Here is a 12,165-nt window from a genome sequence, read left to right on the forward strand (position 1 = left end):
AGTTTCCAACCGATTTCTCATACACAAACATCAGTTGACCGGTGTTGCCTGGTGAAACGTTGTTGTGGTGCCAAGTGTAAGGAGGATAATGCGTACCATCACGTTTCCGACTTTGTTAAAGGCCGGATTGTAGCCTATCGCGATTGCGGTTTATCGTATCGCGACATTGCTGCTCGCGTTGGTCGAGATCCAATGACTGTTAGCAGAATATGGAATCGGTGGGTTCAGGAGGGTAATACGGAACGCCGTGCTGGATCCCAAAGGCCTCGTATCACTAAAAGTCGAGATGACAGGCACCTTTCCGCATGGCTGTAACGGAACTGCACCCACGTCTCGATCCCTGAGTCAACAGATGGAAACGTTTGCATGACAACAACCATCCGCACGTACAGTTCGACGACGTTTGCAGCAGCATGGACTATCAGCTCGGAGACCATGGCTGCGGTTACCCTTGATGCTACATCACAGACAGGAGCGCCCGAGATGGTGTACGCAACGACGAACCTGGGTGCACGGATGAATCCAGGTTCTGTTTACAGCATCATGATGGTCGCATCCGCGTCTGGCGACATCGCGGTCAACGCACATTGGAAGTGTGTATTCGTCATCAATATACTGTCGTATCACCCGTAGTGATGGTATGGGGTGCCATTGGTTACACGTCTCGGTCACCTCTTGTTCGCATTGACGGCATTATGAACAGTGGACGTTACATTTCAGATGTGTTTCGACCCGTGGCTCTACCCTTCATTCGATCCCTGCGAAACCCTACATATCAACAGGATAATGCACGACCGCATGCTGCATTTCCTGTACGGGCCTTTCTGGATACAGAAAATGTTCGACTGCTGTCCCGGCCAGCACGTTCTCCAGAACTCTCAGCAATTGAAAACGTCTGGTCAATGGTGGCCGAGCAACTGGCTCGTCACAATACGCCAGTCGCTACTCTTGATGAACTGTAGCATCGTGTTGAAGCTGCACGGGCAGCTGTACCTGTACACGCCATCCAAGCTCTGTTTGACTCAATGTCCAGGCGTATCCAGGCCGTAATTACGGCCAGAGGTGGTTGCTCTGGGTACTGATTTCTCAGGATCTATGCACCGACATTGCGTGAAAATGTAATCACATGTAGTGTAATACATTTGCCGCGCGGGATTAGCCGAGCGGCCAAAGGCGCTGCAGTCATGGACTGTGCGGCTGGTCGCGGCGGAGGTTCGAGTCCTCCCTCGGGCATGGGTGTGTGTGTTTGTCCAAAGGATAATTTAGGTTAAGTAGTGTGTAAGTTTAGGGATTGATGACCTTAGTAGTTAAGTCCCATAAGATTTCTCACACACATTTGAACATGATACTTTTGTCCAATGAATACCCGTTTATCATGTACATTTCTTCTTGGTGTAGCAATTTTAATGACCAGTAGTGTAATCAGAAACAAAAAGACTTGCAGTTTGCTTGAAAAAAATAGTGAAGTATGACTTAATTATCACATATTGATAAATTTCATATTAAATGATTTAGGTAGTCAAATGTAACAAAACAAATTGTTGATCGCAAATGGGTTACGAACCATTGCCCACTAACCCATGCGATTATCAGACTACCAGGCTACCGCTTACGCCAAGATAACAGCTGTATTACAGTTTGTTATATTTATTACGTCAAAGCTCATTTTTCTCTGTAACATTGTGAATAACAGTAAGAACAACTTGATTCTCGCTATTAACGCTGTTCCCCGCGTGGTTTTCACTACGAAGCACGAAGCAGTGTCATCCATTTTCTCAGTACACGTGGACAGCGAGACAATCAGAGCACAAGTAGTGCTTTCTAACACTGTGACTGTAGAAGAGTTTTGAAATAAAAATTACGTGGCTAGAGTGTGTTTAAGAAAAACGTCGATGGCTGTTAATGCATCAGAATGTCTTTAAGTTTCATTTACATGACCGTACTAATAAAATATCTAACAGACAAGTTGGATCTACTTCCAAGTACAGAACAACATCAGTGTTCCGGACCTACGGCTGCTGAGCAATAATCGCGTTTGTGTTTGTTTACATTACGTTTATTTTCTTGATGAACGGAGTGTAGAATTGGCTGCAGCACCCTCCAGTCTGCAAATGAGCACAAACCTGTCGTACCCTGCTCTCCAGCTCTGCTTCGAGTTCCCCTACTTAATTAAACTAGAGGCTTAATAGTTAATTATAAAAAAACTGTTAACCTGAAAGACGTCACAAAAGCATACTTGCGAGTTACGTGCGTCATGAAGTAAACATGCGATGTTTCGCTAATGCCCAGTGTCTGCGTATTTGTAAATCATTTTCATTCCGATGTAGCCGTCTGAGGTGGGTTCTTCCCTTGTTAGGATCTGATCAAGTTTCTCAGTAAACTTGTATTACGTGTAGTTGTTTCTGTGACGTGTTCCACTCCCTCTAGAGTCTCATTACGGGGCTACAGGGGAACTCTGTATCTAGTCTGAGATGAACGTCACGGACGTTTCGTGCGGAGGTGCTCATCAGATGGTGCAAGCGCTGTCAGCTGTTCCTTGAGAACAGCCTTGCAGGACGATAGCATCGCTGTAGTCAACGACCTGCAGTACAAACACTTCCACGAGTTCCCTCTTCTACTTCAGAGCGGAGACCTTTTATACGAGGTGCATTCAAGTTCTAAGGCCGATTTTTTTTCTAATTAACTACTCACCCGAAATCGATGAAACTGGCGTCACTTCTCGACGTAATCGCCCTGCAGACGTACACATTTTTCACAACGCTGACGCCATGATTCCATGGCAGCGGCGAAGGCTTCTTTAGGAGTCTGTTTTGACCACTGGAAAATCGCTGAGGCAATAGCAGCACGGCTGGTGAATGTGCGGCCACGGAGAGTGTCTTTCATTGTTGGAAAAGCCAAACGTCACTAGGAGCCAGGTCAGGTGAGTAGGGAGCATGAGGAATCACTTCAAAGTTTTTATCACGAAGAAACTGTTGCGTAACGTTAGCTCGATGTGCGGATGCGTTGTCTCGGTGAAACAGCACACGCGCAGCCCTTCCGGGACGTTTTTGTTGCAGTGCAGGAAGGAATTTGTTCTTCAAAACATTTTCGTAGGATGCACCTGTTACCGTAGTGCCCTTTGGAACGCAATGAGTAAGGATTACGCCCTCGCTGTCCCAGAACATGGACACCATCATTTTTTCAGCACTGGCGGTTACCCGAATTTTTTTTGGTGGCAGTGGATCTGTGTGCCTCCATTGAGCTGACTGGCGCTTTGTTTCTGGATTGAAAAATGGCATCCACGTCTCATCCATTGTCACAAGCGACGAAAAGAAAGTCCCATTCGTGCTGTCGTTGCGCGTCAACATTGCTTGGCAACATGCCACACAGGCAGCCGTGTGGTCGTCCGTCAGCATTCGTGGCACCTACCTGGATGACACTTTTCGCATTTTCAGGTCGTCATGCAGGATTGTGTGCACAGAACCCACAGAAATGCCAACTCTGGAGGCGATCTGTTCAACAGTCATTCGGCGATCCCCAAAAACAATTCTCTCCACTTTCTCGATCGTGTCGTCAGACCGGCTTGTGCGAGCCCGAGGTTGCTTCGGTTTGTTGTCACACCATGTTCTGCCTTCATTAAACTGTCGCACCCACGAACGCACTTTCGACACATCCATAACTCCATCACCACATGTCTCCTTCAACTGTCGATGAATTTCAATTGGTTTCACACCACGCAAATTCAGAAAACGAATGATTGCACGCTGTTCAAGTAAGGAAAACGTCGCCATTTTAAGTATTTAAAACAGTTCTCATTCTCGCCGTTGGCGGTAAAATTCCATCTGCCGTAGGGTGCTGCCATCTCTGGGACGTATTGACAACGAACGCGGCCTCATTTTAAAACAATGCGCATGTTTCTATCTCTTTCCAGTCCGGAGACAAAAAATCGGAGACCTTAGAACTTGAATGCACCTCGTACATTCGTATAGGGTAGAGGGGGGAAGGATGTGCCCTGTCAACTTGTGGCTGATATGGCAAACCTCGCAATGTGTGTAAATGTACACTGTCGTCAGTAATGAATCAAAGGCAATACAGTTGTCGGAGCGAGGCCGTTTGCGATCCACAAAATAGTGGAAGCACTCTGCATGATGCTCGGAATGCACGTGGAAAAAAGTGAAATAAAAATAGAGAAACCGACGCAGCACGAACAAACTATCCGAATGGGTCGAAAATCGGTTGCTGTGATGTACGTGTACTGACAAACAAATGATTACAATGTCAGAAAAAATTGTATTATTCATTAGTGGCTAAGAGATTCACAAATTGAGTAAATCAATAACGCATTGGTTGAGCTTGAAACGTCCCCTTAGAAAAATTATGAAATATTGTGCTGGTAAACTTCCACGTTATTTGATACAAAGACAGCTCAATAAAACTGAACGTACTCAGACAATTCTCTCCTTACTTATTCCGATCATCACTAAACTGACACACAATATATTTATCTTAATAACGTTCGAAAGGGTGGTCGAATGATCGTGACCGGGTCAAATATCTCACGAAATAAGCGTCAAACGAAAATCTACAAAGAACGAAACTTGTCTAGCTTGAAGGGGGAAACCAGATGGCGCTATGGTTGGCCCGCTAGATGGCGCTCCCATACGTCAAACGGACATCAACTGCCTTTCTTTTCAAATAGGAACCCCCATTTTATTACATTTTCGTGTAGTTCGTAAAGAAATATGAATGTTTTAGTTGGACCACTTTTCTCACTTTGTGATAGATGGCGCTGTAATAGTCACAAACGTATAAGTACGTGGTATCACGTAACATTCCGCCAGTGCGGACGGCATTTGCTTCGTGGTACATTACCCGTGTTAGAATGGACCGTTTACCAATTGCGAAAAGGTGATGATGCTTAAGTAGGTGTTTTACCTGTTGTCGCGGCTAATCCGCACATCAGTAGCAGACAAATTGCGCGAGAATCGGGACTCTCAAAAACGTCGGTGTTGAGAATGCTACATCAACATCGATTGCACCCGTACCATATTTCTATGCACCAGGAACTGCATGGCGATGACTTTGAACGTCTTGTACAGTTCTGCCACGGGGCACAACAGAAATTACGGGACGATGACAGATTTTTTGCTCGCGTTCTATCTAGCGACGAAGCGTCCCTCACCAATAGCGGTAATGTAAACCGGCATAATATGCACTATTGGGCAACGGAAAATCCACGATGGCTGCGACAAGTGGAACATCAGTGACCTTGGCGGGTTAATGTACGGTGCGGCATTATGGGAGGAAGGATAATTGGCCCCCATTTTATCGATGGCAATCTAAATGGTGCAATGTATGCTGATTTCCTACGTAATGTTCTACCGATGTTACTGCATGACAGATTGGTGATGTACTTCGAACATGATGGATGTCCGGCACATATCTTGCTTACGGTCGAAGCGGTATTGAATAGCATATTCCATGACAGGCGGATTGGTCGTCGAAGCACTATACCATGGCCCGCTCGTTCACCGGATCTGACGTCCCCGGATTTCTTTCTGTGGGGAAAGTTGAAGGATATTTGCTATCGTGATCCACCGACAACGCCTGACAACATGTGTCAGCGCATTGTCAGTGCATGTGCGAACATTACGGAAGGCGAACTACTAGCTGCTGAGAGGAATGCCGTTACACGTATTGCCAATTGCATTGAGGTTGACGGACATCATTTTGAGCATTTATTGCATTAATGTGGTATTTATAGGAAATCACGCTGTAACAGCATGCGTTCTCAGAAATAAGTTCACAAAGGTACATGTATCACATTGGAACAACCGAAATAAAATGTTCAAACGTACCTACGTTCTGTATTTTAATTTAAAAAGCCTACCTGTTACCAATTGTTCGTCTAAAATTGTGAGACATATGTTTGTGACTATTACAGCGCCATCTATCACAAAGCGAAAAAAGTGGTCCAACTAAAACATTCATATTTCTTTACGTACTACACGAAAATGTAATTAAAAATTCGGTTTTCTATTTAAAAAAAACCGCAGTTGATATCCGTTTGACCTATGGCAGCGCCATCAAGCGGGCCAACCATAGCGCCATCTGATTTCCCCCTTCAAGCTAGGCAAGTTTCGTTCTTTGTAGTTTTTTCGTTTGACGCTTATTGCGTGAGATCCAATTAAACAAATTTCCTTTTTCTGGCGGACACACGTCCAGATCGTCCGCTCAAAACTCTGCCACCTCTCTCCCCAAATCCACCACTGCTGGCGGCTCACCTCCAACTGCACAACGCTACACGCTGTTCACATCCAACTGCCCAACACTACACAAGCGAATATTCCAACAATGAGTCCAACCAGCCACAGACTGCACACAGCACAGTGATTTTCATAAAGAGCGCTACGTGGCGTTACCAACAAAAAAACCTAAACAGCCTACTTACAAGCTCTGGCCCTTAGGAAACCAGTTATTCTGGTCGGCATTCATTCACATAGTCGCTGGAAGTTTTCCTGGCGAATATCGTGCCAAATGCTGACCAATTCGCGCAGTAGATCGTCAAAAACCGGAGCTGGTTTGAAGGCCCTGCCCATAATGCTCGCAGCGTTCTCAACTGGGGAGACATGCAGCGACCTTGCTGGCCAAAGTAGGGTTTGGCAAGCACGAAAACAAGCAGTAGAAACTCTCCCTCTCTGCGGCCGTGCATTATCTTGCTGGAATGTAAATCCAGGGTGGCTTATAACGAAGGGTAACAAAACGGGACGCACAATATCGGCGACGTACCGCTGTGCTGTAAGGGTGCTGCAGAAGTCGGTCAAAGGGGTCCTGCTATGAAAAGGAATGGCACCCCAGACTATCACCGCTAGTTGTCGGGACGTATGACGGGCGACATTCGGGTTGGTATCCAGCTGCTGTCCTAGTTGTCTCCAGACATGCCTTCGCTGGTCGTGGTGCTCAGTTCGAAGTGGAACTCACCACTAATTCTGCTCCAGTCAATGGCATTCCAGGCCGAAGACATGTCTCGAGACCCCCTGGACTACAGCGCGGTACCAACCTAACTGTCGACCGCCATACTGCCCAACAACTAGGAGCCTGGGGAACCATTTTTTTATAGCTTGTCTTCGTACTTGCCAAACCCTACTTTGACCAGCAAGGTCGCTGAATCTTTTCCCAACCGTGAACGTTTAGAGCATTATGGAGAAGGTCCTCGAACCAAGTCAGGTTTTTGACGATATAATGCACTAGTTGGACAGGCACGATATCCCTCAGGACGACATCCAACAAATCTTTCAGTCAATTTCAAGCCGAATAACTGTTTAGATATGGACCAGAGGTGGACCGACGCATTATTGACTTTCTCAAATTGTTCTTTTGAATAAATCACACTTTTTTTTTAATTATGATTATTTGTTTGTCTGTAAATGTACATCGCAACTACTGATCTTGAAATTACAATGAAATCGAGACCATTAGCTGCTTACAGGCCTTGATAAATATCAACGGGGACAGTTGAAAATTTGTGCCCCGACCGGGACTCGAACCCGGGATCTCCTGCTTACACGGCAGACGCTCTCTCCGACTGAGCCATCGGCGACACAGCAGACAGTGCGACTACAGGGACTTATTTGTGGCACGCTCCCCGTGAGACCCACATTTACTACTTACTGTCCACTCACTACATTTGTAGTGCTCCTGCCGACTATTCTCATTATCCGCGGCAATCAATCTACCGATTCCCGTGAGAGTTTGAGCAATATGAGTGCATCCGCACTGAAGAAGATCATTGGCTGGTAAGTCTTATCTATATGGAGATGGTATCTGTTCTTTCAGACACGATGAAAATGTTCGCCCCGACATGTCCAAAAGAACAGATACCAAAATGGTTCAAATGGCTCTGAGCACTATGGGACTCAACATCTTAGGTCATAAGTCCCCTAGAACTTAGAACTACTTAAACCTAACTAACCTAAGGACACCACACACACCCATGCCCGAGGCAGGATTCGAACCTGCGACCATAGCAGTCCCGCGGTTCCGGACTGCAGCGCCAGAACCGCTAGACCACCGCGGCCGGCCAACAGATACCATCTTCATGTAGATATGACTTACCGGCCAATGATCTTATTCAGTGAGGGTGCACTCACATTGCTCGAACTCTTATGGGGATCTGTATACTGACTACCGTGAGTTATGTGTGTAGTGGGTAGGGGCACTACAAATGAGTGTGTTCAGTAAGTTGTAAATGTGGGTCTCACGGGGAGCATGCCAGACACAAGTCCCTGCAGGCGCACTATCCTCTGTGTCCTCAATGGCTCAGAGCGTCTACCATGTAAGCAGGAGACCCCGGGTTCGTGTCCCAGTTGGCGCACCTATTTTCAACGCCTGTAAGCAGCTAATGGTCTCGATTTCACTGTAATTTCATCACAAGATCACAAATGGTATCTGCTCTTTCGGACACGTCTGAATAGAACAGATACCACATTCATATATTCATATACTACCGATTTTTATCCCATTTGGATAATTCTTCCGTGGTGCATCGTTCTTTTGTCTTTGTGTTTACGAGGGTCACTCCAAAAGAAATGCACACTATTTTTGTAAAAATGCTGTTTTCATTCCGCAGTGTGTAGATCCACTTTTCCCGCTTGTTTTCAAACTTAGTTCAACTTGTTCCCGTGAGTGGCGCCGTCACAACATGTCTTCAAGATGGCTGCTACACTAGAGGTTCATCAGAAGCAACGTGCTGTCATAGAATTCCTGTGCAGTGAAAACGAGACAAAAAAATGATTCAAATGGCTCTGAGCACTATGGGACTTAACATCTGAGGTCATCAGTCCCCTAGAACTTAGAACTACTTAAACTTAACTAAGGACATCAGACACATCCATGCCCGAGGCAGGATTCGAACCTGCGACCGTAGCAGTCGCGTGGTTCCGGACTGAAGCGCCTAGAACCGCTCGCCCACCGCGGCCGGTTGAAAAAGGTGTATGGATATGCTGCTGTCGATCGCTGTACAGTTAGTCGGTGGGCAAGCAGGTTACGTGATGAAAGCGGGCACGGCAATATTGAGGATTGTCTTCGCAGCGGCAGGCCTCTACTGCACACACTCCAGACAATGTGCGGAGAGTTAACGAATTGGTGACTGCTGACAGACGCATCACAGTGAACGAATTGTCACGCTACGTTGGGATAGGGGAAGGAAGTGTTTGTTGAATACTGAAAGTGTTGGCGCTAAAAAAAGTTTGTGGCAGGTGGGTTCCCAGGATGTTGACAGTGACTCACAAAGAAACAAGAAAAACGGTATGCAGCGAACTTTTGGAACAGTACGAGAATGGTGGAGATGAATTTTTGGGAAGAATTGTGACAGGTGATGAAACATGGCTCCATCATTTTTCACCAGAGACGAAGAGGCAGTCAATGGAGTGGCATCATGCGAATTCACCCAAGGAAAAAAAAAATCAAAACCACACATTCTGCTACGGTGTTTTTCAATTCCGAAGTGCTCTTGGTTGTGGACATCATGCCAAGTGGAACCACCATAAATTCTGATGCATATGTGACGACACTGAAGAAACTTAAAGCTCGACTGAGTCATGTTCGAACACGTCGGAAAAAGCAGGATGTTTTGCTATTGCACGACAATGCGCGGCCACATGTCAGTCAAAAAACCATGGAAGGGATCACAAAACTCGGATGGACAACACTGAAAGACCCTGACCTGGGTCCATGTGACTATCATCTCGTTGGGAAACTGAAAGACGCTCTTCGTGGAACAAGGTTGGAAGGTGATGACTCCCTTGGGACCGTTGCCAAACAGTGACTCCAACAGGTTGGTCCAGAATTTTACCGTGCGGGTATACAAGCGCTGGTTCCAGGATGGCGTAAGGCAGTTGAGAGGGATGCAAAGTATGTGGAGAAATGAAAATATTGTTCCTAAAGGATGTATCTACACACTGTAAAACTTTCAAACATGTAGAATAAAAGATGGATTTTTAAAAAAAATAGTGTGCATTTCTTTTGGAATGACCCTCGTGTATCCACTAGACCTAACACTCCGTCAGCGAGTTGCGACATACTGGCAGAAGAGGGGAAGACTAGATAAAGTAATGGAAATCATAGGGAGAAGCGCGAACTATGACAGCAGCGACTGAATGCTTGGCAATGTGAGCGGATGACCTGTGTTGAAGGCCGCAGAGTTTACTCGTTTTTCCCCGACACCCGGGACCGGTTGAAAATGAGCCATGTTGACCCTAGTCGAGGCATGGTGCACGTTTTAACAGAACGCGGCCCCTCCCACTGCACCATCACCGAATGCACCTCGGTCAGCAAATTGAATGTTCCTGCTGGAAACCATGAACCCCTGAGTATATACACTCATCTTCAGCAAAACCAGAACACTTTGAACGACTAGAGATAGGACATTCATATTCACAAGACATGTACATTAGGATGTTATGCAGAAATGATTAGCATTTCAGTCACTTCGATTCTGCATGTTTCCTGTTGCCTAGTAAGGACAAGGTCCGCCTTGCTCGCTGATAACTTGTTCCATGTATGTGGCATCGACGCTTACGAGGCGCGAATGGCGTCCTGTGATATAGGGATCGATGCTGCATTCACCTAGTTCCAAGGTTCATCTGTGATGGTTGGCATTGGGTCACAGCACTGTACCCATCGTTTCACCATATCCCACACATTTTCGATTGGCGACAAGTCTGGTGATCTGGCGGGTGGGGGCAGAAGGCTGACATCCTGTGACACCAGGAAGGCACGTGTTCGTGCAGCAACATGTGGCCGTGCATTGTCTTGCTGAAAAATGGTGTCTGGGGTGCTGTGCAGAAAGGGTATGGCTACTGGACGCAGAATATCATTCGCGTAGGTCACACTGTTTACAGTACCTTGGACATGCACCAGCTGTGATTTGTGTTTGGACCCACTAATAACATACCATAAGGCCATGAGTTGGCACTGAACGTCTTGTGCGAATGCAGTCACTGTGATGCCGCTCCACCTGTCTGCGGCGAATCAAAATGCGGCTATCATTTTCGAACAAACAGAACCTGGATTCGACCGAAAACACTATCTGATGCCATTCTTGTCCCCAGTGACGTCGATCTATACACCATTGGCGTCTAGCGTGTTACTGCACATTCGTCAGATGTAGGCCGAGAAGTGGACGACGCGCATGTAACCCATACCGTAATAAACGGCGACGTACTGTCACCCCTGATAGTGTACGATGTTTTAGACTGCTGCCCCAGAGCCGAGGAGGATGCATATCTGTCCTGAAACGGCATTCCGATGAGGTGTCGACCTTCTCAGGGGGTGGCCTCTCTAATGCGAATTGACAAAAGCATCCCCAATTTCGTCGGAGTGAGAAAACCCAAAATAAATCAGAGCTAGTTTGTTTCTAATCAGAACACAGCTCTAACGCCTGAATTTTCCTTCACCAGGTCTGCGTCAAATGAAACCTGCATCCTACTGTTGACGAAAATGGTCACACCTGACTATCCGCTTTGCCGGTTCTAGGCGCTGCAGTCCGGAACCGCAGCACTGCTACGGTCGCAGGTTCGAATCCTGCCTCGGGCATGGGTGTGTGTGATGTCCTTAGGTTAGTTAGGTTTAAGTAGTTCTAAGTTCTAGGGGACTGATGACCTAAGATGTTGAGTCCCATAGTGCTCAGAGCCCTTTGAACCATTTGACTATCCGCTTTGAGTAGAAAAAAAAGGGCTCTGAGCACTATGGGACTTAACATCTATGGTCATCAGTCCCCTAGAACTTAGAACTACTTAAACCTAACTAACCTAAGGACATCACACAACACCCAGTCATCACGAGGCAGAGAAAATCCCTGACCCCGCCGGGAATCGAACCCGGGAACCCGGGCGCGGTAACTTTGAGTAGAGCTACTTAGAATTCAGACACAGTGATTACGGTGGATACCTAATATTGATAACGTCACAAACATTTACGATTTCAGTTAATACCTTTTCGTAGGTAAATGCTGTTTCATTCGACAAAAAACAAAATACTAAGGGGATGTACTGATCAGTATTTAAAAACGTAAATTGTAAACAATTGATTTAAAAAATCAGCAAGAGTATTCGAAGGTACATTCAACAAACATTCTCTCACTCTGACGGAGCAGTCGTAAATTACCTTCAGTTGAAAACCACACGA

General features: G+C 46.2%; 1 non-coding gene across 1 annotated transcript; it reads right to left on the reverse strand.

Annotated features, from left to right (window-relative positions):
* Positions 1-7,505: 7,505 nt before the first annotated feature.
* On the reverse strand, positions 7,506-7,580 carry Trnat-ugu (transfer RNA threonine (anticodon UGU)). The gene has a single exon. It is a non-coding gene; the product is annotated as a tRNA-Thr (tRNA).
* Positions 7,581-12,165: the final 4,585 nt, after the last annotated feature.

Source organism: Schistocerca nitens, chromosome 10 (genome assembly GCF_023898315.1).
Source record: "Schistocerca nitens isolate TAMUIC-IGC-003100 chromosome 10, iqSchNite1.1, whole genome shotgun sequence".
Taxonomy (NCBI): Eukaryota; Metazoa; Arthropoda; class Insecta; order Orthoptera; family Acrididae; genus Schistocerca; species Schistocerca nitens.